Source organism: Mesoplodon mirus (assembly GCF_964341445.2).
Source record: "Mesoplodon mirus genome assembly, chromosome: 2".
Lineage (NCBI taxonomy): Eukaryota > Metazoa > Chordata > Mammalia > Artiodactyla > Ziphiidae > Mesoplodon > Mesoplodon mirus.
Genome location: NC_138977.1, coordinates 110,412,611 through 110,440,529, shown reverse-complemented (window position 1 = coordinate 110,440,529; position 27,919 = coordinate 110,412,611). Strand labels below are relative to the sequence as shown.

Sequence of the window (27,919 nt, the reverse complement as noted above, 5' to 3'; positions counted from 1 at the left end):
AGGGAACACAAGTCTGTCATTCCAGATGTCATCCACCTAGAAAGTCTAAGGGAACCAACCAATAATTGTTGAGCAACATAACCAGAAGCCAAGCAACATATTAAAAACACACATACTGGGCTTCCCTGGTGGCGCAGTGGTTGAGAGTCCGCCTGCCGATGCAGGGGACGCGGGTTCGTGCCTCAGTCCAGGAAGATCCCACATGGCACGGAGCAGCTGGGCTCGTGAGCCACAGCCTCTGAGCCTGCGTTTCCGGAGCCTGTGCTCCGCAACGGAAGAGGCCACAACAGTGACAGGCCCGTGTACCGCCAAAAAAAAAAAAAAAAAAAAAACCATACACATACACAATAATCATGCCTAAATATGAGAAAGCAAAACAGAAAAATTCCTATTCATAATGGCAAGAACAAGATACAAGAAAAAAAGATAGAGAGCCCACAAAACCAACATGAAGGAGAGTAGCTTTAAAAGCCTCACTAGAGGGTTAAAATAAAGACATACGAACCTCAATCAATGGATAAACAGGAGATTTTTAAAGATGTTAATTCTCCCCAAACTAAAACCTCCACAGGACTTACGGGCTGAGACACGGAGGGGGAAGTCATCACAGCCGGGACAATACTGAAAACAATGTGTCAGAACTGGCCGCAGGACAGAGGAAAAACTACTATACAGTTATAATAATCAAAATAGAGTTATTCACACAGGAATACAGAGATTAAAAAACCAGAAAAGAGTGTACATAACTAAAGCTGGGTATTTATGAATTTAGATGCCACTTCAAGGTATTTCAATGGGATATGTAGCCATAGATTTAGACAAAAATAAAATTAGACAGCACATCGAAACATGCACAAAAAGTGCTACACAACCCCCAAAATATCTACTTTCTAGCTCCTCTCTTGTTTCTTTCGCCTCCTTGCATTGGCTTGAAGCTCTTTTTCAATTGCTCCAAACCCTCCTCTCTTCATCCTTTTCCCCTCCTTTTAAGTATCGTCCGGCTGGATGATGCAGGGTAAAACACCACTCTCGCTAGCCAGTTTCCTATTCTGGTCCACGAAACCGGATGAGAATTCATACACAGCTGCAGCTCACAAATAAGGCTCCGTTTACAAGCATTCAAGCCGCAAAAAGGAGGGGCCAGAAATCAGAAGGTTAAATGCTCTGTCAGACAAGAAAATTAGAAAAGCATGTGATCAGGCCCCATCCCTGGCCCCTGTGAAAAGGGCAGGAGTCTAAGGTGACCCGCATGTGACACACAAGCCCCTAACTCTTCATAAGCGACCAGAATGCAGGGCTCACCAAAGTACTGGGTTGGCCCAAAAGTTCGTTCGGGATTTTCCATAACATCCTACAGAAAAACCCGAACGAACTTCGGGGCCAGCCCAATGCGAGCCTTCTTATCACACCCTACTTTAGAAAGCAATGAGAACACATACAGAGAACAAACTAGTGGTTACTAGTCGGGGGGAGGGCAGAAGGAGGGCCAAGTTAGGGGCAGGGGAGTAAGAGGCACAAACTACAATGTATAAAATAAATAAGCTATAAGGATATATGACACAGCACAGGGAGTACAGCCATATTTTATAATAGCTAAAAACGGAGTATTAAAAAAAAAACAAAACGGAGTATAACCTTTAAAAATTGTGACCCACTATGCTGTACACCTGAAATACATAATACTGTACAACAAATACACCTCAATTTTTAAAAAGTAAAAGAAAGGGCTTCCCTGGTGGCGCAGTGGTTGAGAGTCCGCCTGTCGATGCAGGGGACACAGGTTTGTGCCCCAGTCCAGGAAGATCCCACATGCCGCAGAGCGGCTGGGCCCGTGAGCCATGGCTGCTGAGCCTGCGCTCCACAACGGAAGAGGCCACAACAGTGAGAGGCCCGCGTACCACAAAAAAAAAAAAAAAAAAAAAAAGACACAAAAAGTAAAATAAAAATTATCAAAAATATTTTAACGCAGTCAAGAGGTATTTCAGCACCTCCATGGGGCATCCTTAGATGTAGCTTCCTTAGGTGAAGAACTACTCCCCACTCCCCCACTGCTTTCAGAAACATTTTTTTCTTTGTGGGCAAAGAGTTGTCTCACAACTGTGACTGTTCATTTAGGCCAGGCCATGAGGGAAAGTAAAGAAAAAAAAGGTAAAAGATGAGGTTGGACTGCTCAAAGGGGAATGCACATCACCTTGTCCACCTCGAATCCCTTTTGGAAGCAAGTACGATATGAATTAGCAGGTATCATCTCATCCTGAGATCGAACCATTAGATCACAAGAGGCCATTAAAAAATCTGGGTCACTGGGCTTCCCTGGGGGCGCAGTGGTTAAGAATCCGCCTGCCAGGGCTTCCTTGGTGGCGCAGTGGTTGAGAGTCCGCCTGCCGATGCAGGGGACGCGGGTTCGTGCCCCGGTCCGGGAAGATCCCACATGCCGCGGAGCGGCTGGGCCCGTGAGCCATGGCCGTTGAGCCTGCGCGTCCGGAGCCTGTGCTCCGCAACGGGAGAGGCCACAACAGTGAGAGGCCCGCGTACCGCAAAAAAAAAGAAAGAAAAGAAAAGAAAAAAGAATCCGCCTGCCAATGCAGGGGACATGGGTTCAAGCCCTGGTCTGGGAAGATTCCCGCATGCCGCGGAGCAGCTGAGCCCGTGCGCCACAGCTACTGAGCCTGCGCTCTGGAGCCCGCGAGCCACAACTACTGAGCCCGCGTGCCACAACTACTGAAGCCTGAACGCCTAGAGCCCGTGCTCCGCAACAAGAGAAGCCACCGCAATGAGAAGCTCGCGCACTGCAACGAAGAGTAGCCCCCCTCTCGCCGCAACTAGAGAAAGCCCACGCACAGCAATGAAGACCCAACGCAGACAAAAAAAAATAAATAAATATATTTAAAAAAAAATTTTGGGGTCACTGTTATAATTACCCTCACTCAACAGGTAAGGAGAGAAGGGTCTGCTGTGAATGAGCAATTGCCAAAGGCCCATGTGACTTCACAAGGATTACCTAAAACCACTAAAAACCAGTACACACAGGGCAACCCAGTCACTTAAGATGCCTGGAAACAAGGATCTAAAGGGTCATATACTTTCTGTTTGGAATTCTTATTTAGTATCTTAAGGCATAGGTATCTACTACTAAAGGTCAATCCTATTTTAAGAACACTCATAAAGTGTAGATTTATGGGAAACAAAAGCCTGGAAGTTTTCCTTGAGAAAGAAAGGAAAAACAAACAGCAGCAGCCCCTGATATCCAGGAGCTGGTCCGAGGCTCACAGCTAAAGCTCAACATTACCTACCGTTGTGACACAGCTAAGCCGTGATGTTCTCCCGTAGGACATAAACAATCTCACAGAACATCCACGTCAAACAAGGTCACTCTGAGACCAGGACAAAATAAGACAAAACAAGATCACTGTGAAACCCACAAAATACCTAACATCCCCTCTCTCAGCTAAAATCAGTGACTGCTGCTTCTTTACCAATTAACCAGTTACAGCTTTCATCTGACTCTACTCTGCCCTCGCTCTAGGTAAGATTTATTGAGATACCCAATCAAAGAACTGTCCCCGCTTTTTGGAAACACCCAATCTAGAAGAAACTTGTGCTTTTGTAGACCCTCCCAAGATAAGCCAACCCAAGCCCAAACCCTAGAGTAGATATGCTTTCTACCCACTCTTACTCCAGCCAGTGTTTTTCACTGCAGTGAGGAGTGACAGGTGTGTTCCTGATGGTCTTTTGTAAAAGGGCACAACCTTCACTCTGCAGACTTCTAATTTCTTCTCCCATGAAGATCCCACATATGCTTACTGTTTGATAAAAACAAATTTTATTTCATTTACAAACAAACTTTTCAGGATCCTAGCTATTACATAAAAGTTCATGCCCTCTGTAAGAGAAAATGTCTCTGATGGAGATCCTGAATACATCAAGAGTTTTACTTCGTTCTTTTAAAATACCAAAAGGCATTTCCCTGAATATACAGGGGATCCTTTACACCAAGGACCTGAAGATCCAGAAAGCTTTTTCTTCTAAAGTGCAAAGGACAGCAAACTGTGATGACACCTAATTGACTACATTTTCCAAATTTACAGGTTTTGAAAATTCTAACTGTATACTAAGGGAATTTTGTAGCCCTGGAGTATAAATGGTTTTTCTAGATACTCTAAGTCCCAAGACCCAATGTCAAAAAGGAAGAGAGCAACAACATGGATGAATCTTCACAGATATAATGTTGGGAGAAAGTCAAATACTAAGAATATATACTGTAAGATTCCAGTTAGATAGAGTTCAAACTCAGGCCAGTGGTAACTCTCGGAGTGATAATGACTGAAGGGAGGAAAGCAGGGTCCAGGGTGCTTCTCCTGTATCTTGATCAGGTGCAAGTTATACAAGTGCCTTCAATCTGAGAAAATTCATCCAGCCATATGTTTAGCATATGTGTAAATTATTTAAGTTATACTTCAAAATAAGTTTAAAAAATAGGCGGGGGCGGGGGGACTTCCCTGGTGGTCCAGTGGTTAAGACTCCCAATGCAGGGGGCCCGGGTTCGTTCCCTGGTCGAGGAACTAGATCCTGCATGCCACAAATAACAGTCCACATGCCACAACTAAGAAGTCCGCATGTCACAACTAAAAAAGATCCCTCATGCTGCAACGAAGATCCCACTTGCTGCAACTGAGACCTGGCACAGCCAGATAAATGAATATAGTTTTTAAAAGGGGAGGGGGGGGATGAAGTAGCAGCATGGCACAGAGCAGCCTCCAGTTAACTGAGAATCTGGAGGTAACACAGGTCCACATTTAAGGCCAGTTTCTTAAAACTCTCTGAGCCTAACCTTTTCCATCGGTATATGAGGAGAACTGCTTAAACTTCACAGGGTTCCTCTGAGGGCTACATGAGATCACACTTGTACATAGCCTGGTGCCTAGTGCTCAGAACATGGTGATTCCACCAACTGGATATCCCGACATCCAGTCTCCACCCAGGGTCCCCTCCCTATACCTCGGGGAGGAGTGGTCATCTCTGGCATGATCCGAAGAGATGGCACAGAGCAGACTGACGTCTGACCCCATCCGCACTCCCTTTATCTCCTCCTCCCCCGACCTGGGCTTCTAGTCCTGTTCAGCAGGTCTCACCAGGCTCCTCCAGCCACTCGTGCCTTCTGACCACCTCCACGTCCTCTGCTAATTCAGGTAAATACCCATGCTTTCTCAAAACCCCACAGCACTGTCTGTACCATTCAATCCAGACCCTTCCCATTGTCTTCGCTTTGTTCTCACAGATGTAACCATCAAAAGGGTGCTCACTTCCCACCAGTGTCAGGGGCCGATGGTACTGAAGTCCCTCAAGGTCTGAGTGGGCAGAGCTCTCCCAAAGAGACCGTGAGACCTGGGGATTTCTCTGAGAGGCGGGCGTGTGCCGGAGTGTGACACGTCCTGTAAGACTTAAGATGAGAATGCCCTTAAGATGAGCATCGAGGCAGTATATTCAAAAGAGAAAAGGAAGCAGTGGGACTTTAGGTGGGGGAAATTCCACCTGCTTTGTCCTGATGACCCAGAAGGAACATGAGGGGGCTGGATAATGATGACCTGGTTCCTCTCTGAAGGGTCAGCTGAGGGCACACTGCAATTTCAGATTCACTTTGAGTTAATTTTGGGGGGGCCTCACTGAGTGGCTTGCAGGATCTTAGTTCCCCAACCAGAGATTGAACCCGGGTCCTCGGCAGTGAAAGCGCTGAGTCCTAACCACTGGACCGCCAGGGAATTCCCGAGTTAATTTTTATACATCAATTCATTCTCAAGTCCATGGGGGTTCTCTGCATAAATATATAAGATTTTACAAGGGAAAGATGTATGAATGGTCACAGGGGGGAAAAAAGGTTAATAGCCAAATAAAGCTAAAAGTTACAGAGATGCTAATCAACAGGTCCTATGCATTTTGAAAATCTAGTTCTGAGTGTCCTAGCAGCCTAGCAGTTTGTGTTGCCCAAAAGCTGAGGAGCTTTACTTGGTATTAAGACCTAAGAAACCAATTTCTTCTGTGAGTCCCCCTAATGGGAACACTGTGTGATAGGGTGGATGGCAGCCTCCAAAATATTCTCACTCTCATGTCCTGCTCCTGGGAGATGCACACTCAGTACTTAGGAATGAAGTGGCCTGATATTTGAAACTGACTTTCAGAGGGTTGGGTAAAAGGAGACAGAGACAGAGAGAGGAAGGGAGACATGTATGTGATGGAATCGAATGATGTTAAAAGTGGTGAGTTCAGGTGAGGAGTATAAGGGTCTTTGCTGTACTGATCTGTCTACGTTCTTTTTTTTTTTTTTTTTTTTTTGGCCGCACTGTGCCACACAGCTTGCGGGATCTTAGCTGTACTGATCTGTCTACGTTCTTTTTTTTTTTTTTTTTTTTTTTTGGCCGCACTGTGCCACACAGCTTGCGGGATCTTAGCTCCCCGACCAGAGACTGAACCTGGGCCCACAGCAGTGAAAGCACCAAGTCTTAACCACCGGACTGCCAGGGAATCAAGTCCCTGATCTGTCTACATTTTAGGTGAAAAAAATATTTAACTCAGTAGGAAAAAAAAAAGGGATATACTGTTACCCCCAAAGTACAGGGAGTAACAGGGATTCACCCCCAAAGTACGGTGAGTAACAGAGACTCTGAAGGGTCATCTCAAGTTAGTATCAGCTGGGTTCACTGCCCACGGCGCTCTTTCTCTCTCCATTTCTCTGTACTAGCGATGCCTTCAGGATCCTAGTCTTTGAGTTCAAACACCATGTGTCTCTCCAGTTCTGCAAAACACATCAGTTCTGCAAAAGACTGAAGTTTAGCGATGAAGGAAACACGACAGTGAAGTTGGAGGACCGGAAACTGGGAAGGGAAATGAATGTGCCCTTTTGTGACTTCCAAGTGAGAGGATGGCATCAACACCTTGCAAAGGATGAAAGGTTCAAAAACTAAGACACACTCAGAGGTAGCCAATGACCCAGCTGTCACAAGTGACACCAGAAGCTGTGCTAGTACCTTTCATGGGAGCCACCCCCTGGCGCAGCTCTGTATTTAGAAATCCAGGCCAGGTTGTCCTTTTCCTTCTCTTTGCACTTTCCTATTCTATCAACTGAACCCATGTAAGCGCGAGTCAGTGACAGGAAAACTATCACTAACTAATTAGTAAGTTTTATTGCAATGTTGCTCAAATTATATATGCTGTCCAACTGAACCATAATATTAAAAGCTTGTGTTCCTTTTATCAGTTCAACTTACATAAATTGGAGTGAATTCAATTGATTATGTACTTAATGAGGAAATCCACTTTACTCTAAAACTCCCTCAAATATCTTTGAGAACATGGGGCTAAGATTCCTATCATATTAGTGAACTGATGGAGATCAGGATAGAACCTGTTTTACGAAACTGAACTTTGTACACAGCGCACACCAGGTAAAGTTTGATGTGTTGTTGTCAGAGTTCAAAACCCTCAGCGGAGAGCCCCAAACTCCAAACAAATTTCCTAACACTCCCTAGCATCTTACAAAGACTATCACCTCCTTCTGTCACCTGAGGGAGTGGGCCATGCTAGTGACAGGTCTTAGTGGTACTCTAAAAACAGTTTTGAACTCCCAACATCTACCAATTCAGATTCTTAGTAAAAGGAGAGTTTGGTCATAAAAGCCATGTATTTTTGTTCTCTCACTGACTTCTAAGTTATCAATATGCAGACAAGGGCTTCCCTGGTGGCGCAGTGGTTTAGAGTCCGCCTGCCAATGCAGGGGACACGGGTTCGTGCCCCGGTCTGGGAAGATCCCACATGCCGCAGAGCGGCTGGGCCCGTGAGCCATGGCTGCTGAGCCTGCGCGTCTGAAGCCTGTGCTCTGCAAAGGGAGAGGCCACAGCAGTGAGAGGCCCGCGTACCGCAAAAAAAAAAAAAAGAAAACACACATATACTTTGAAACCCGTAATTCCACTCTTAGATATTTATCCCATAGATAATACTCACCAACTATCACTAAGATTTATGCTAAAAATTTTTTTTAAAGAAAGTTTACTGTAGGGAATTTCCTGGTGGTCCAGTGGTTAAGACTAGGGCTTTCACTGCTGTGGACCCGGGTTTAATCCCTGGTTGGGGAACTAAGATCCCACAAGCTGTGCAGTGCGGCCAAATAAATAAATAAATAGTTGCTGCAGGTGTCAAAAAGAAAAAATGAATGTTTACTTTGGCTTTGTCTGTAAAAAGCAAAAGACTGGAAACAATTAATAGAGAAAGAGTTACAAAAATAGAGAGCGCCCATTTCATGGAATCCCATTTCATGAAGTACTTTATAGGGGGCCCTTTATACAATGAGGCAGCTCTAGGCCCGACAGGAATGAACTCATGACATACACTGCTAAGTGAAAAAAAGCAAGAGCCAGAACAGCATGTACAATGAGCTCCCATTGCTGTGTATGTTTTAAGGGGGACAACAGAGGCCCACACGTGCATCTGCATAAAATATATCCAGAAAAAACCCTTAAGAAACTGCCTAAGAAACTTGTGACGGCGGTTATGGCTATGAGGACAAACCAGGGTCCAGGACAAGAGAGACTTAACTTTCATATTTGTGTGGCTTGAATTCCAAAGGCACCGATTACATAATTTTTTAAACCTACCTTTCCTAAAAATAGAAAACGATGTGCTTTTTCAGTTTTAACATGGAGCCTATGCATTTTTTATCTGTGAAAGAAGAGTCTCAGATGATCTCTGCAAAGTAAATAGCAGTAGAGGGTTCAGCGCTGGGGACAAAACAGGAACAGTTAATAATATTTAATGATGGAAAGGGGGTTAAGAAAGAACGCAGAATACAGAATGGGAAAATGCCAGTAGAACTTTCCTGACTGTCTTCATCTATAGACTGAAACCCACCAGTAAGCAGAGATGTGACAAACTTGGGCAGAAAACACAGAAGAGCAGCTCTCTACCTTACCACCTTGCTGAGCAAGCCCTGTTCAGGTTCCTGGTGCCCTCTGCCGACCAGACCACCCCCTAAATAACCTGATTCTTCTCCACTCACCTCCCCAGGCAGCTGATCCAGGCAGGAGGGAACCTTCCTACATCTGACCCCTGCCTATCTAAGACCCTAAGATTAACTGTTCCTCCCCACTCACTTTAACCTTCCCTCTGGCCCACCTCATTGGTAATACCACTGAATCCACCTTTTCTTCCAGGTTTCCTTTCCATCGCTCACATAAGCAGCCAAGATCTGACATGTGTACCTGAGACATTAGAGAGACAACCACAGCACAGAAGCGTACAGGCTCCAATGAGGGAAGGTCTCGAGGCTTTGACTCACTCAGATACAGGTTGCAGGACTCCTCAACACATTAGTAAGATGCCAAGAAATCCCACTGAGCACAGGGAAGAGCCCTCCACCACCTAAGGATCTAAGACTCTAACAGACGTAGAGAGAACATACCCTCGACCACGTCTTTTTTTTTCTTCCCTTGTACAAAGAAAGCCCAGAGCCGGCTACTCATCTTTCAACTTCAAACGGGCACAGAGTAAAGTGTGAACCAAGGGCGAGGAAGGGAGAAACCCATTTTTGGACACATTTACTATATATCAACAGTCCTCCCATCTTTATTCCTTCTTCAATCCTCCAGCCAAGTGGAGGTTTGCTTAACAAGCAGTAAATCTTTTTGCCACATATGGGTTTTGAAACAGGAAGACTACTGGCAAAAACACATCCTAAAGAAAAACTAAAAAGGGATGGATTTAAATGCCACTTTTGCCGGCCAAATTTATTCATCTGAAGAATGTTCTAGATTGGCACAGACACTGGAATAAACACCTATTCCTAATTTAAAAGACATATACGCCAGCATTGCTCCTTGAACTAGATGCTCTAGGTACTAAAGGGTGTACAGAAGCTGTAGGATTAGAGGCACGGAAGTGGTCTCAGCAGATCCCACCTTCTAGAAGGCATTCTCTTCCCTTTTGTATGGTATGTGGGGGGGGGGGTTGTTTTGTTTTGTTTTTGTTTTTCTTGGCCGCACCATGCGGCTTGTGGGATCTTATTTCCCCGACCAGGGATCAAACCCAGGCCCTCAGCAGTGGAAGTGCTGCGTCCTAACCATTGGACCGCCAGAGAATTCCCTGTGTGGTGTTTTTAATAAATGTTACTCAACAAAATTCTTAAATGATTTAATTTTTATACCTTCGTAAGAGTTCTCATACAAATCAGGGAAAAATGACACATCAAAAGACACTTCCGTTTTTAGAACACATATTCTCTGAGGGAAGAGGAAGTGCAGAGTACAAAGAACACCGCCTACAAACCGGGAGACCAAGGTTCAAGTTCTGACACTGGCTAAAAGCGTGGACTCGTGTCATTTGATTTCCCTAGTCTGTACTCTGTAAAAGTGAACATCAGACTAGCAATAAGCAACATTTAAGGTATTCTCAGCTCAGAAATTTGAAGACAGCCAGAGACAAAGCTAACGAGTAGGTCTCTTCCCTTCAAATGGACATCTTACAGATTTCACTAAGGGTTCAAGGTTTATGCAAAGGAATACTCGATAGCGTCAGAAGATAGACCACCACCCCTGTCAAAACTGGCCCCACCTACTTCCAGATCCTTCCTCAGGCCACATCCAGATCGTACTCTGACCACATCTTTCAGTTCCTCAAATTTGCCATGCTTCTGTTGCTTTCAGGATTTTTGCATGGCCTGTTATCTTGGCCCAGAACGTGTTTTACCAATCCTCTGCATAGCTAACTTTTACTCAGCTTTCAGATGATGGCAACCTACATGGCGTCTCTGGGGAGCATCTCCCGGGCTGCCCCAGACTAGTTCAGTTCCCCCATCATATCCTCTGAGAACCACATGCGTATCTTTCAAAGCATCTATCACAATTTTAATTCTGTAACTTGAAATCAGTTGTCTGATGTCTATTCCCTCCTACCCCCCCGTCCCCCCCTTAGAATATAAGCTCCAAGATGCAGGGACTGTCCCCTAAACCCTAGCACAGCAGCTGGCGCACACAATATCCTCAGAAATATTTGTGAGATGAACAAAGATGACTGGCTAATTGGTCAATATGGAAGATAATTAAATTTAACGTCCAGAGCTTCAAACCTTTCTTTAAGCAGGGGAAATGGAAAATACTGCAGAGTAAAATAAAACCACCAGATAAACAGTCTGAAACTAACCAGGAGAGAGAAATAATGCCAATTAAATGGAAGGTCATTTAAGAAGGTTCTGGAGAGCAGAAAAGGCTACAGTAATAATATCCAAAATGCACTTAATTCAGGAATTGATCAGTTCCTCACAGGAGGGGATTTATCCTAATTCAAGATCTTATATGAAATATAAAGTGATACTGCAGAGAAATATGAGGAGGAAAGACACCAGGAGATGTGCCTCTATTATTCAGCTATGAATTCAAGAGGTTTAATGCAACTTCAAAGAGTATCTAGCATCTTTACTTCTATGATTTCTTCTGAATCTCTCTTAAATGCATTGTTTACCATTGAAACAAAATTGCAACAGAAGTCTGTCCGACATTTTTTTTTCAAAAGTGTAAATACCCAGTTTTATCATAACAGTAATTCCTGTAGATCATAAATGGCATTAAGAAAGCATAAAGAAATTTCACTGTGGCTTTAAAAACAAAAAAACATTAAAGCCAAGTCAAAAGATAAATGACAAGTGGGAAATGTTTTTGCAACTCAAAATTAGAAAAAAGGGCAATTATCTGTAATATGGAGAGTACTGAGAAAAATGGGTAAGAGAAAGACCAACGTCCCAAAAGACAAATGAGAAAGACTATGAACTAGGCATTGACAGAAAAGGAAATCCAAATGCTCTTACACACATATGAAAAGATGCTTACCCATACCCTTGAGAGAAATGCAAAGAGACTACATCAACTTGACATTTATCTTACCAGATTGGCAAAATCCAAGTTTGATAAAAACGTGGTAGGAGGCCACACACACTCTCTCTCATATCCTGCACATAGAAGCGTAAATAAATCAGTACAAGCCCTGTCGAGGGCAATTTGGTAACATCTGTTCAGATTACACATGCATAGGGCATCTGACCCCACAATGACATGTCTGGGAATTTACCCAGAAAGGCAGTATATCTCAGAGTGAAGGGACTCCTCTGGCATCAGCCTGCCTAGGTGTGAATTCTGGCTCTGCCACTCTCTGGGGTGTTGACTTTGGGCAAATCACCCAAGCCTCTCTAAGCCTCAGTTTTCTCATCTGTAAAACAGAGGTAATAATACTGGCTACCTCACAGACTAATGTGAGGATTGAGCCAATAGAAGGAAATGGTTTAAAAGAATAGCCAGTAGGTAATATGTGCTAGGTAAGCGTTAACAAATGCAATGTATCCCCTTCAATATACTCACCCACATACAAAATTATCTATGTTCAAGGTTACGGTAACAGTGTTTGTGAGACCAAAGACTGAAAACAAATGAGATGCCCAACTGTAACACCCAGCCATAGAATGGATCACTATGCAACTGTAAAAAAGAATGAGGAAGCAATCAGTGGACCGTTACCAAAAAATCTCCAAAATATAATTAAGTGGGAGAGGCACAGAACAAAGAATCATTTACGCCCCCTTTTGTGTAAAAGGGAAGGAGAAAGCATATCATGAGCTGCCTCTGCTATTCAGAAAATGCAATTAAAAAATAAAAGAACATTTTAGGTAATTACATGACTGACGCAATGCAGCTGATGCTGTAGTAGTTAATCGTTTTGCAATATAAGAGTCTATCAAATCAACACCTCCAACCTACACAATGTTTTATGTCACCTATATCTCAATAAAGCTGGGGAAAAATACCTAATGGGAAAAAAACACAAAAGAACAATTTAAAGGGGCAGTAGTTTTTCTCTAGCCTCGGGTGAGAATAATATGTACTCAAAAATGTATTACCTAGGAACCTTTAAAAAAACAAAACAACAACAACAAAAAAAATAATGCCTGGCTCCTGTCCCCAGAATTTGAAGGACGTGACACCAGGTTATCATGACTTCTGAAGTTCTCCAGGGGATTCAGATGGAGAGCAAAGTCTGGGAACCACACAGTGAAAGGTGAAAGGCTATTGCCTACAGAGGTCAAATTATTCCCACAAAGAGCAACAGCTCCAAAAGTAACCAAAGGCCCAAGCCCCCAAGCCAGCGGCCCATTTTAAACACTAGCTGACACAGGCAAACGAGAACAAAGTCAAATAATCCGGACCGTCCCTTGGAGGTCATTTCAACAACTGGACCGCCCACCGTTTCTTTTCCTAGACTCACAGAAGTCAAAGGCCTGGCCGTCCTGCCCCAACCCCTGTGAGGCTTCATTACCCACGGGGACTGGTCCCACCTGGCAGAGGTCTGGCAAGTATCTGGATAAATTCCGGTAAAAGGACACTTGCTACCTGTCACCTCACTCTCCTTCATACATTACCGTCAAAGCTACAGTCAGTCCCCCTTGTTTCTAAGTGTGGAAGGACCAGATCCCTTTTTTTCCTTTTCTGCTGAAGAGCTGGCCAAGTGGAAAGCATCCTGGCCTGGGAGTCGGGTCATTACCTTGCAAGCCCACTGTCCCATTTACCAGCACTCCTCCCTGAGCGTTTCACCTGAGCCCCAGATCCTCTGTTTCCCAGGTGAGGTTCCCACTACCTCCCCCAGACTTGCTGTGAGATTTCCAGTGAAATAGGTGAGTTGAAACCATTCTGTGGATGCTGCACAAGCTGCAGATCTCACAGCTGGAGATTCTGCACAAAAATGCTCGTTTTCTACCTGTCCAGAAGCCATCCATCTGCACACACTGCCCATAGCTTCCTGTCTGCTGCTCTCGAGCCCTGTGTGGCTTCACACCCAACATTGCGCCTGCCCACCTTGCTATGGCATGATTCCTCCAGGGTGCTCAGCAGACACTTCCCGGCTTCCAGGGAAGACTGCAAAGGAGATTTCCTCGCAGCAGAGCTGCAGACGCCACAATTCTTGCCCTACATGCACAAGGTGGTGACCTGAGACTCAGACTGCTGTGTGCCATGGGGGCTGGGAAGCCAGTCCGCATACTTTCCTGAGGACAGACACATCTAGCACGACTGGGATGCTTCCGGGACTCGTACCAAGAAACAGGGCAGCAGGTAAAAGGTCCCAGAGCCTTCGGTCAGCACACTGGTGAGGAAGAGATTTCCATCTGTGCCTCAGGGCACAGGGGTAAAGCGTTAGAGCAGAGGAGAGGCAAGGATAACACATTTAATTCCAGAAAAGCCTTTGCTGTTTACCTTTCAAACACAAATTTACTACAGTAAATACCACTATTTTTTTTAAACGTGATAATGGTATGGTGGTTATAAAATCCTTATCAGAGATGCAAACTGAACCATTTCTGGGTGAAACCACTTCAAGACTGACCATCTATTGATCATTGGTGAAGCTAAGCGGTTTGTACATTCACTCTACTTTTGTGCACGCTTGAAAATTTCCATCATAAAAAAAGTTTAAACAAAATCCTCCATCATCATAAAAACAGATTTCACAGCAGGGGAAAGTGAGAAATGGATTCTAACAGCATGATCGAGTGCCAGACATTCGGGGCTAGGAAACAAGCCACTAAAAGCCACTAATGTGAGCAGCTCTGTCTGGTCCCAAGGCATCAGCATCCTCATCAGAGCCCTGGGGCGGGAAGGGTCCCAGGCACCATATGTAACTGGCATTGGCCATAAACTGCTTTCTGGGCTGGCGAGGCACCCCAGCTGTTGAGCACTGTGAGAGGACATGGGCTCTGTGAAGGAGGGGGCAAGGTGCAGAGCTTCCCACTCGGCCTTCCCCGTGGGAAAGCTCACTTCAGCCATAAATGAGAACACGGACACGGGAAAGCACTCTGGGAAAGGGGCTTCTGCTGCAGAAGAAAGAGGGACGGAACAAGACCGCAGGTACCAAAATTCAGCCATTTGGAGCCACCTGCGATGCTGCAAGCGGAGCCTGCTGTTTCCGGCTGCTGTGCCTTGGTCCCTGCAGGTCCTCCTCCCTGGAATGCCCTTCGCCATGAAAACCTACAAGTCCTCCAACATTCTGTCATCTGTGAAGCGTTCAGCGACCACCCAGGCCGACGCCACTCATTCCATTTTCATTTCTGCCCGAGCCAGTCTGGCGCAAGAGCCCTGCACTGACCGCCCTTCTCCTGCTCAGCGGGGGAGGGGGAACCTCTGCAGGCTGCATCTCCCTGTTCCCTGGAATCGGAGATCTTCAAGCCAATTCAGCCAATGAGGAGCACAGGCCAGAGGCTGGAAGGGAGGAAGGAGGGAGGGTTGGGGTGTTTCTCCCCTCTCCTCTCCACCTTGGGCAGCATTCCTGTCTCAAGGCCCCCATGGTTCCAGCCCTCTCCCTGAGTGACCCCTGCCCTGGGCTCTGATAACACCAGCTCTACCCTTTGCCCTCTGGAGGAGGAGGTATGGGAGTGCTGTCCTGCTGCTGCAAACCCCTCGCCTGTCTCACTGCCCCTCCCGGTGAGTTGTATTCTCAGCGACTCTATCATTGGGATAACCAACCCCCGGGATTAAATTCTCTCCCTCTTACTCTGCAGGGTCTGTTTTCCTGTGTGAACCCTAAATGGGTTCCATCTTCCTTCAAGCACGCTGTGGTCACTGCTTTCTCACCTGTCTCCTAGCAGCCTCTGAGCTCCTTCACAAAGTCTCCTTGAGCTTTGAATGCCCTGCCTTGCTCCTAAAAGGACATCTCAAGCATACAGCCGGCACTTAGTAGGTGTCCAAAAACTAAACTGAGTTAAATGAACGCCAAGGACACTTGATCATCTCTAAGCGCTAGAGGCAGGCTGCAGGAAGAGAAAACTTTTGGAAACGTCTTTACGGTGGAAGCAGATAGGGTAGGGGGTCCCTGGAGAAAGAGAACCAGGCATGGCTTTCTTGACATAAGGGAAGCCATTTTGGGCCTAAGCCATCCTATGATCAAAGCCTAGCCACAGTGCTTGCCCTTGAACAGGTCTCAGTAATTAATGATCTTAAGGGAAGTGAGGGAATGCAGAAACAAAGGAAAAGCAGCCCGGAAACAACAGCTGAGCAATAAAACAGAGTCCTAGTTCCTCCTCAAGGGATATATAATCTGATACCTATCTTTGAGTTCCGCAGGGACAAAGGTCCCCAGGGACGGAATGATACTGACCTTTTCTGACCCTCCTGACTTCAATAAACTAAAGCTTGGACTCTGTCAAACTTTGTCCCAATTCTATGCTGAAGTCTCCGCTCAGGCCACTTCACGAATATGCATGTACCCTTAAGCTAACCCTATCCCTAACCCCAATTTTGCTGTTGTGGAGACACTGCTTTGGGGAAAGATCCCCGGTGCCCTCCTTACTTGCCGCAAGTAATAAATCCTTCCTTCTCCTGCTCTTTGGCTTGGTTGTGTCTTTTGGCCTGAAACCCATCAAGAGGCAAACTCAGTTTTCAGGCAACAAAGGGAAAGAAGAAGGATCCTTGAGAGGAAACTGAGTCTAAGGATTCACTACCCAAGAATATAGAGCAACTGCCCAGATGACAGGACAAGGACTTAAGGTTATGAAGGTAAAAGAAAAACCAACTTTGCTCTACTCTGCACTCCTACAAGGAATTTCACGGAACCTCACAGCTGCCAGTGGTCACAGAAATACAACACAGTGGTTAAGGATGGGGGCTGCAGAGCCGGCCTGCCAATCCAGTGACTCTGGCAAGGTAACCTCTCTGTACTTCGGCTCTCTCGATCTGTAAATCTGCACCAACTGTGCCCTGTGGTTTTGTTTCAAGAGCTCAATGAGGGCCTCCCTGGTGGCGCAGTGGTTGAGAGTCCGCCTGCCGATGCAGGGGATACGGGTTCGTGCCCCGGTCTGGGAGGATCCCATATGCCGCGGAGCGGCTGGGCCCGTGAGCCATGGCCGCTGAGCCTGTGCGTCCGGAGCCTGTGCTCCGCAACGGGAGAGGCCACAACAGTGAGAGGCCCGCGTACAGCAAAAAAAAAAAAAAAAAAAAAAAAAGAGCTCAATGAAACAGTGCATGCTGGCTTCATCAGCCATTACCTGAAACATAGCTCCGGGGTTTCAAACCCGACTGCCAGCAGGATGCAAAATGAACCAGCCTGTGAAGCTGACAGACAGAGATGATGCCCAAGGCAAACGAGAGCATCCGTGCCTTTCCTGTCCTAAGACCTCTCTTTCCAAGGGCTTTCCAAACTCTGAAGCCAAACCACTCACCTGTGGGCCAAAAGCAGCCTGCCTGTTTGCAATCCCTGAATTCTCAACAAGCCTTCTCAGTGAACCGAAGAGAAAACCGAGGCCCCAAAAGTATTTGTGATCTGTGCCTGGCCTTACAGTGAGAGGCCGAAATGCCCTGTTCTCCCTGTGCCACTGCAGGCTCAGAAGGAAAGGAGAAATGAAACAAGAGGGCTGGTAACATGTGGCCAAATAAAGGGAGACACCTGAGACATTCAGTCAAAGACAGCTTGCAGGGAGGAAGAAATTAAGGAAGCTGGTGGAGGAAGGACAGAAAAAGTGAAAGTGAACTGAGGGCAGCTTGAGGAAGAAGAGGAGGTGATGCCCCGGGAAGACCCCAAAGAGCCACACTAGGGACTTCCCTGGCAGTCCAGTGGTTAAGACTCTGCGCTTCCACTGCAGGGCGCATGGGTTCCATCCCTGGTCGGGGAGCTAAGATCCGGCAAGCCACTCAGTGTAGCCAAAAAAAAAAAAAAAGGAGCCACATTAAAGGAGAGGACAGTGTGGGCTGGCTTCACAGAGGAGGAGAGGAGGAAAAGGAAGGGCAAGAAGCAAATCCACCATCACCACATAAAGACAGAAAAGGAAGATACTGAATGCGTCCCCCAAACCTGAGAGCTAAGACAGCATGAGCCCTTTTTAGAGAAGGCACAGTGGCTTAGGGGTCAGGTAAGATGCCATATGATCACAGAGGGAGGCAGGAGCAGAACTGAGTTGTTTGTTGTTTATTTTTTAAGTCTTATGGGTTTTAGGATTGCCAGATAAAATAGAGGATGCCCAGTTAAATTCACATTTCAAATAAACAGCAAATAAATTTTTAGCACACATATGTTCCATGCCACAGTGGGGACATACAGACACTAAAAAACTATTCATTGTTTACCTGAAATTTAAGTACAGCTCCTCATCCTGTGTTTGTTTTTGCCTAATCTGGCACCCCTATCTGGTTTCCGAGTCTCTCTCCATTACACCAAGTTCTCTCCAAGAACCCAGGGGTGGAAAAACAGAAAGGAGTTAATGAATAAAAGGAAAGAAGGGATGATTCACACAGACGGCCTCACAGAGAATGCTAATCTACAACATGTCAAAGCCTAAGAGCAAAAAATGTGAGCGGTGGAACCCACGGGAATTTGAGAACAAGAGAAAGAATGTACTCATGAAAATCAGCACAGCCTACTGGCTTCCGCGTGTGGGCTGACAGGTGGATTCCAGGTGCCTTTTCACATCACCCATCAGGTACCAAGGACCCAGAGCTGCAAGGCACGGGGTCAAAGAAGAACCAAACAAATCAGGGGTTCAAGTGATCAGTGCTGCTCTCTCCCTCGCCTCAAAGGGTTCGATGGGCAGGCACTCCAAGTAGCCCGGGAGCGAGGCAGGGAGAAACCAGAAGACCCTACAAGCCTTGGCTAGAGCAGACAGATGACAGCGAAGGCGGAAAGGGCATTCCTGGGTCCCAGACGGCTTACTGCAACTCGTTTACTGACAATGCCAGCTGAGTCCCTGAATTACACCAACTGCCTGTCTGTCTGTCTGTCTGTCCTCCCTGCCCCCCTCTCATCACACCAAAAGCCTTCATAGCAGGACAGTAAAACCCCAACGGTGCCCTGGTGAAAAGCACGCTCCTTCAACCTTCACGAAGTCCCCAGGCTACCATTTCTACTGCTAGAGAGAGAGCCAGAGGCAACAGAAAGAAAACCAGTCCCTTGAGGAGTCCCCAGCGAACAAACTGCTGGCCTCCACAGACCCATGCAGGGCTCACAGGCCAGGCGGTCCCTCCAGCACGTGGGCACTGCAAGCCTGCAAAGTTGGGCAGTTTCAAAGAGTCCTGTTTTGCTTTCCCTTCTTCAGACCAGCCGCTAAGCAGGAGAGGCATTCGTGTCTCAGCCATCAAAGTCCACCCTCTAGAACCCACATCCCCATGAAACAGGGTCAAAAGTCACACGACAGAGAAGCAGGACGACTGCCTGCTGCGCACAACGCTAAAGGCAGAAAACCGGGCAAAGGCACGCCCTGGGTCTTTTTTCATGAAATAATGGAAGGAGCCCGACAACTGGCCTATAAGAAAAAATGGATCTTTTAGGAAACGCGTTTGCCTCCTTTTTTTTTTTTTTTTCGGTACGCGGGTCTCTCACTGCTGTGGCCTCTCCCATTGCGGGGCACAGGCTCCAGACACGCAGGCTCAGTGGCCATGGCTCACGGGCCCAGCCGCTCTGCGGCATGTGGGATCTTCCCGGACTGGGGCACGAACCCGTGTGCCCTGCATCGGCAGGCGGACTCTCAACCACTGCGCCACCAGGGAAGCCCTGTCCTGTTACTTTCACACGGCGACACAGGCTGGTTTCATCCTGACTCACCAAACCCTAGGAAATCGGCCGAGTTCCCAGGCATCCCCAAGTGCCAGAAAAACGCAGGCCCTGAGAAGCCAGGCTGCAGAGCTCCCCAGCCTCAGGTCTCCGCAGAGCTTGGTTCTTGCTGCCTCAAACCGTCGCCTCTCAGCTTGCCAGACACTGCTTTGCACCATCATGTTATATAGAGGATTAACAAGAACAGTTTTCATCTTGAAACACATTTTGGAGAACAAGAGAAAGTGTGTATGGGGGGGGGTTACTTATCATCTTTAATATCATTTTCTACAAGAATAATAATTCACAAATTACCAAAACACTTTGATGTGCACTGTTTCATCTGATCCTCATAACGACAGTGGGTGGAAGCAAGACAGGTACTAACCCTGAAGGCTCTGGTTTAACCAGGTAAGTCCACCAAGGCTCAAAGGCTCTGAGGGCAGCATAACATAACGAGCAAGGTAGCTAGAACCTCAACTAACTGGGAGACACGTTCTGCAGGGCCTGTGTCCCCTTCCAGTGCCCAGAGATCAACACTAGGGAAGGGGGTGGGGCTACCCAGGGGGCAGAGCTAAATTGAAAACAATTCCACAGATACTCACACAGTGGACTACTGCATAGCAGTGGCAAAGAACCACTGCTACAGGTAACACAGGCAGTGTCGGAACCAGGATAAGAAATCAAAGACTCTACACACATACAAAATACATTCTGTATAAAGTCACTTATCATATGAAGTTCAGAAAGCAGCAAAATTAAGCTACAGTGATAGAAGTCAGAACAAGGTTACTTTCGGAGGGGTGATGAGTGGACCAGAGCACAAGGGAACTTCGGGGGTGCTGACACCAGCATGCATTTTGATCGGGGTAATGATTTACACTGGTGAATTCATTTGTGAATTCACTGAGCACTTTTCCATAAATTGGTACATTCAAAGCTTGGGTACTTTACTGTATGTTTAACTCTATTAGAGTTTAATAAGAAGTAAACCTGGGCACCCCCCCCAAAATAAATTCCACAAACGTTAACTGAGCAGCGGCTGTGCTAAGGCTATGGAAAAATGCAAATGATGCTTCAAATGGCAGGGTTTTATGCGCCGACCAAGGTACCATCAGACTGCCCAGTTCAAATACTGGGACTCAGAGACAGCAAAACGTTGCTGTGAGAATGAAGTGAGTCCCTGAAAGTAAGGTGTTCAGATATGCACCGGGCACAGAGTGAGACCATAATACGTAGCTATTATTATCATGGACTACGACAGATCATCTTATAGATGACAAATGACAAAGTACCTGTCTCCCAGTAGTTTAGAAGGAAAACACCAATGTCTGCACTAAGCAGCCAGAGCAGATTATGAAAAGGCAGAAACGCTCCTACTGTCCCCGCTCCCTGCCCGCTTCTGTCATCAGCCCCTGGATGGGACCCAGGAAAAGAGCCCACGCAGGCCCTGCCCTGCTCCCCAGTTTCCTTCTCTTCCCCACATTCATGGAATGCTTCCTCCTGCCACCGCCCCTGCCCACACCTACATGAACTTCAATTTATCCTTCAGGTTTTAGCTTCAGCATCACCTCCTGAGAGAGAGAAAGCCCTCCTTGACTGTGGTTCCCACTCCCGGCCTAAGTCAGGGGCCCTCCACCAGCTCCCCCAGTGCAGTCTCCTCCCAGCTGCTACCCGTGGCACACTGCCTGGCATACAGCAGGTGATCAATACAGTGCTTGAAAAACAACCCACTCTTATTGTGCTAGTCAGACTATTTTTAAGTAGAGGTTATAACAGAAGTACGACGAGACTTGTTCCAACCTGGGATTGGGTGGGGGGAGAGGAGGTGGGGAGAGGCGCCCAGATGGCTGAGCTATCAGCAGAGGTGGCACCTACTGGGGTACATTAGACAGGGTCAGGGATGGAACAGACCAAGGCCCAATACTGGAGGGCGAGACAGCCAGAAAGGTGCTGACAAACCACCCCCCTACCCACTGAAGGCACCCTCTTTATCATTGTTTCTTTTCCAAAGCAGGGAGTTTGCTACCCTGGATACACTCCCTGAGGCCTGGGTTGGCATCCTGGGAATTTGCTGTGCTAATGGGGCAGCCCTCACTACTTTAAATGAAGCAATACAACAGTGTGGGAACAACTAAGAGGAAAACGCCCCCAAAAGGATAAAAATAAAACTGTTCATAAATTAATTTATGGGTAGCCTTGTGCTTAAACTCTGAGGCCAGACTGGGAGTTCAAATTCCAGCCCCCACCCCCACCCCGGGTCTTCAGGCAAGTTACATAACCTCTCTGGGCCTACATTTGCAAATCTGCAGGCTACCCATCAGTGGTGCAGATTAAATGAGAGGATATATGCCAGCCCTCCAGACAGCACCTTTGCCATAGTAAAAGCACTGGGTAAACATTAGCTGTCGTCACAGCAGCACAAAATGACTTGCAAGTAGAGCAATGCTGGTAAGGAAGAATCTCAAGCTTTTTTTCTTTTTCAGACTTCCTTAAATTATGGTTTATTCGAAATGCCATCAAGGAAATTAAACATGAGACATTTCATTAAAAAAAAAAAAAAAGGGCAACCATCATCTACAGGTTTCTTTCCTTTCCCAGTCCTTTCTCTCCCCCAGAGGACAAGCTTTCACTGTGGGTTAGTCCCTCCCCAGGTTCTCCACATCTGGGTGCTCACTCTAAAGGCAAATTCAGAACAATGGTGCAGAGCCCAGAGCTGGGGTGCCATATGTTTGCTGAATGACAGAAAAGACCCAGATGTGGGATAGCCAACAGGCAATAAAAATTGAAGTCGGAGCAAGATATCAACAGCACTTTAATTAAAATGCTTTGGGTCCTAATTCACAACTTCAATACCAAGACAAGAAAAAGCAGCTAGCTGCTTCTGTAGATCAGACTAAATTTTTCCTATAAAAAATACACAAATTTTAAAGTCACTAGAAATAGAAGTTACCAGGAGCTGGAGGTATAGGAGAAATGGAGAGCTACTGTTTATTGGAAACAGAGTTTCTGCTTGGGATGATGAAAAAGTCCTGGACAGAGATAGTGGTGATGGTTGCACAACACTGTGAATATAACTAACGCCACCGAATTGTACACTTAAAAATGGTTAAGGGTTTCCCTGGTGGCGCACTGGTTGAGAGTCCGCCTGCCGATGCAGGGGACACGGGTTCGTGCCCTGGTCTGGGAAGATCCCACATGCTGCAGAGCGGCTGGGCCCGTGAGCCATGGCCGCTGAGCCTGCGCATCCGGAGCCTGTGCTCCGCAACAGGAGAGGCCACGGCAGTGAGAGGCCAGCCTACCGCAAAAAAAACCAAAAGGTTAAAATGGTAACTTTTATGTCGTGTATATATTACCACCAAAAAAAAAGAAAAATTACCCAAAAAAAAATGTCTCTGGCCCCCTTCTCTGGGTACTTAGGGTATTTCTCAATAATAAGCTACACGCACTCAAGGTTTAAAATGATGTGAAATACTTAATATATTTTTCAAAGGACATGGCACCTTACCAGGTAGTGATTTGGACCTAAAGAAGTCCAAACCTCTGCTTTATGGCACATATACTCAAAACTGTATTCTTTGATGAACAAAGACGTTAAAATCATCTAGCCGATTTTTTTCCCTCAAATTTTTGTGTTTCTATAATCAGGAGCTACTAAACGAAGCAGAGACGCAATGTTTTGACTCTTAGCAAATGTCTTTGTTTAGATAAATTAAGGCCTGCCTAGTGAAGAACCAAAAAAAAAAAAAAAAAAAACCCAAACAAAAATCTCAATAGAATAAAAGTTAAATAATTTGAGTTGGTATATTGGGATAATTGAAAAAAAAAAACACCACTGCTTACATGCAAATAATTTCATGAGTTGAAAAGCTCTTCCTATAATTAAACACCAAATAATTTTTCTCTCAAGACTATTTTAGCCCTTCTAATTCAGTCTCAAACACCTTGACTGCACAAGACTATTGACTAAGGAAAGAAACACGTGAAGGGTTTAATGCAGGTACTAGATTTCTAAGAACTTTCCTTAGCTCACCCATACTCCATGTTGTTTTCATTCTTTTACTTTCCTCTTTCCTCCTATGGAAAACTTTTTTGAATTAAGACCTACGTCTGTCTGGCTGAATATGCCAAACTCTGCTCCTCAGCAGCGAATGGCCTCATTTGATCCCAAGTGCCCTGAGACGCCCTGGAGGGTATTAACCAGCTCACTGGTGACACAAACCTGGCACCCACAGAGGTTGGTTTGATTTGGAACAGATGCGTGGAAGATTATCCCATCAATCAACAGGGCTTTTTTAAAAGACTGGAGTTTGAAATTGTCCATAAACTAGTATCTCTAATTAACTTTAAGGTAAACACAGTTTCCCATTAAAGACTTAAGAAATTTGGTCCATCCAACAATTTCCATATAAGGAAAGTGGGTGAGCCGCAGAGTGTAACAGGAATAGATGAAAAAACCACCTACATAATTTTGATCTACAGGCAGATGTAAATTATGAAGGTAAAAACATCAATGACATTTATTTTCAATCATCACCACATAAAAAGAAAATTAAAAACAAACAAAAAGGCTTTCGGTGCCACCTGGACAGACAAATGGAGCAACAGTTCTCCCCATCTCTGCCTTACAAAATAAAAATAAACTCCAAGCTAACTGAACTGTGAGTGAATATGACACATTGTTTCCCTTAGATGTATTCACTGACATTGTTTCCCTTAGATGTATTCACCGCATTAGATGAACTTCATTTTGGAAGGCGGAAGGTAAGCCAGCCCTCCCTGGAACCCTGGCACCAGTCTGCCTGAACTACCTTTCTTGTTTCCACTTGTATGTTGGTTATTTCTGCACTTCACAACTCTCTGGGCTGCAAAGTGCTGGAGAGGGAAGGACCGTTCCCTCTGCTCTGAATTCCCTATAGCACCCAACTGGGGCCAAGCTGAATGCAAGTCAAGTGCAATCCTGCTGGAGAAGCCCTTACATTCCTTCTGGGTATTTCAGAGTATTTGGCACACAGTAGGCAGTTCCCAAGTACTTGTAAGTTGAATCCTATTTCAGGCTGTATTTATCACATGCCATTCAGTGCCATAGTGAAGAGGTGAAAATTTCCCAGCATTTAATCACCAAACTGCACCCCATGCATCGAATCTACAGACTAGTAATAAGTAAGGAGGTGAGTTCATTCTAAATAACCATCAAACTATTAACCCTTTGTTTAATACTCTCCCTAAAAGAGATGGCCTACACAGTGTGACATTTGCAATTTACTGGTAGGAGCACTGGGATAAAATCCACAGCTGTGGGCTTGAGAAGCATCAAAGATAAGAAAATCTGACAGCCTTGGCGAAGTAAAATAGGAAGAGTCTGCAAGTTAACCCCACTCCAAGATCCTGACAATTAGAAATATTTTCCAGGACATTCGTTCACCCGTCAAGAAGAATTCAACCACCACCAAGAAATAACACCCTGAACCGGTGAACATTTACTTTGCTAGCTTTGATGATCAATCAATCTAAAAGCAACTGCACGGTGATTGAAAACAAAATACAACACCTACCCACTGAGGGAACAAGGAAGGTGACTGTTACTCCTTGCTCAACCTGGCTGTATGAGTCTAAAAGCTCAGATTAGCTTTGCTAGGTGTAAACGCTGCAAGGCATAATTTGAGGAAAAAGAAGAAAAAAAAAAAAAAGAACGCAAGTACACACTGGGTGTGACACTCTATTAACCCCCCAAACTCCATTCTGCAAGCCACATGTGGAAATCCACAAGAATTCAGCAAGTCTCCCCATCCTGTTTGCAGCAACTTCCTCAGTTTGGAGATTCAGGTGCCTGGCACTTGCCCTGATGCCTCCCCGCCCTTGATGGCCATGATTGTTTCCCAGAAGCCGCTGTGGGGCATTTCAACATTAAATAAGGTTATAAGAAACGCCTGGAGTGACGTGCCACCATCACCAAAACTGCGGTGGCAAATCTGAACACTTCCAACAAAGCCCTTGGAAAGGTGAACCCAAAGACACTTTGTTCCCTTTTAGAGGTAAAATGTATCTTTTAGAGGTGAAATGTATCTTTTAGAGGTGAAATGTATCATGAACGCCTAGGTATATGCTACCAGGCAGCCTACATCATCCATAGTTAGAAAGCAAAGGCTTGGGACACACACTGATTGTAGTGTTCTCCCAAAGTATACAATATATCCATTCATCCGACCAACGATGGTGAAGATGCCGTTTGCTGTTGTTCCGGACACAGGTAGGAGAGCGGCTCTAAGATCACAAGGTCAGGAGACAGTCTTGGTGCCCTTGCCCAGTAAAAAACAAAACAAAACAAAAACACCTCATCACCCAATGCCTCTGCGGTCAACCCAACATCCCCTTGAGTGTCTACTGCATGCCAAGCACTGAGGAACAGAAGTGAACAAGGCAAATTCTGCCCCTGAAGGAATGAACACATCTCCCACTCCCAAAGGGGAGACCTATGTGATGGGGGCCTGGAGAAGGGGCGGTCTCATGAATGGGCATGTAACCCAGCGTGTGGCTAGTAAACAGGCAGCGCTAGCACACGCTGGGGTCAGGGAGGAAATATAGTCTACTTGCATTTACTAGGTGAAGGAGTAGGAAAGGACATTTAAGGGCAGGAGGTACACCTTAGAGAAGCCAGAGAAATCTATTGAAATTCCAGGAACCAGCAGTTCAGCAGAGTGGGAGCTTTGAGAATGTGAGGGGTGTGTCTGTGAAGCAAGCAGGGGCCAGAGCACACAGAGCCTGGTAAACCACAGAAAGTTTACCCGGATCCAGAGGGCAATGGAAGCCACTGAAAATCTGTGAGCAAGCAACAGACAACTTGGATTTCTGCTTCAGACCAGTGTCTCTGGTCTTGAACAAGAGTCACCACAAACTAGATACTGGTGACTCTCTGAACTATTCCCCAACCTCAGCAAAATAAATAAAAGTACTAGAAAAGACTGTCACAACTGTCCTCTACGGTTTTGTGGGGATTTTTTTTTAAATCAAATACAAAGAGATTATATGAAACATACAGAAGAAATCTAAGAATAGCCTCTTTAAGAAGACTGGATTTGTGTATAATTAGACCTAACTGTGAGGTCATACTTTTCTCAGAGTTGTGTCTAAAGTTGGGTGTTACCGTAAGAATCTAAGAAAAAAAGTTTTAAAGCAGGAAAAAAAAAATGACACACACTACACCTTTTTATAAGGGCAATGTTGATTGATAGCTTCATAGAGTCTGCCAAAACAAAGTCTTAAAAAATGGAAAATAATGTATTAGGCTTCCAGAACAAATAATCCAAAATCCACAATATTAACTATACGGTGGCTTTTACTGGTTAATGAAATCATTACACTGTTGATATTTAAAATAGCCAGGTTTTCTAATCATGCCGTACTAACATGTTTTTCTACCATAACTTCAAAATGCCTTTGTATTCCTCTATTTCCCTAAACTTCTATAATGAAAGACTAATTTTATAGATAGAAAAAGACAACTAAATTCTAGTGACTTAACATAGCTATTTATTTTCTAACCAAACACATGGCAAAGGCCTGAAGTGGTACAGAAAACACACCTTAGAGAACTAGAGAATTAGCCCTGCTTATACCCTGAGAAACTAGTCCAGAACTTTGAAGCCATTCAATTACTGCCCACAATTGCATTTCCTCATCTTCTCAGAGGCCGCGACCCCTGGACACATCTCACTGCACTGAGTCAGATAGTCTCCGATTACACTTTAACCCACAGGACAAGCCAGATAGACTTAGCCTTAACATCTAAAAGCTACTCAACAGTGTGACTGAGCATTTGTTGTTTACTTTCTCCACTCCAAAGGAGAAATTATGATCAATAATAAGCAGTCTGGTTCCACTGCTGATTTACTGGGAGAAATCAGATAATCACTCAAAACATTCCATTCCACCTCTAAGCCAAAGAAAACACACTGGGGGCAAGTGGTAACACCAGACACTTGTAGACATGGATGAAGGGCCTAGTACAGTTGGTTCTTCCCCACAGATGATGTTTACCTCTATCATACAAATGCGGAGAACACAGACCCATGAAACCAGTCCTTTACTAAATGGGTAGCTTGACCAGAATAAACGCCTACATACCAAAAGAGACAGAAAAGACCATTGGTTAAGAACTTCTACTGGCCTTTGGACTTGGCTTAACAAAATAGGGCACAATAATGAGATATGACTACACACCTATTAGAATGGACAAAATCTAAAACAGACAACATCAAATGCTAGCAAGGATGTGGAGCAACAGGAACTCTCATTCATTGCTGGTGGGAATGCAAAAATGCTACAG

The 27,919-nt window shown here is 45.4% G+C and overlaps 1 protein-coding gene across 2 annotated transcripts in view; it reads right to left on the bottom strand.

Annotated features, from left to right (window-relative positions):
- CCDC6 (coiled-coil domain containing 6) overlaps positions 1-27,919 on the bottom strand; it is a 119,246-nt gene that overhangs the window by 87,190 nt on the left and 4,137 nt on the right. The gene's annotated exons all lie outside the window — the stretch shown is intronic.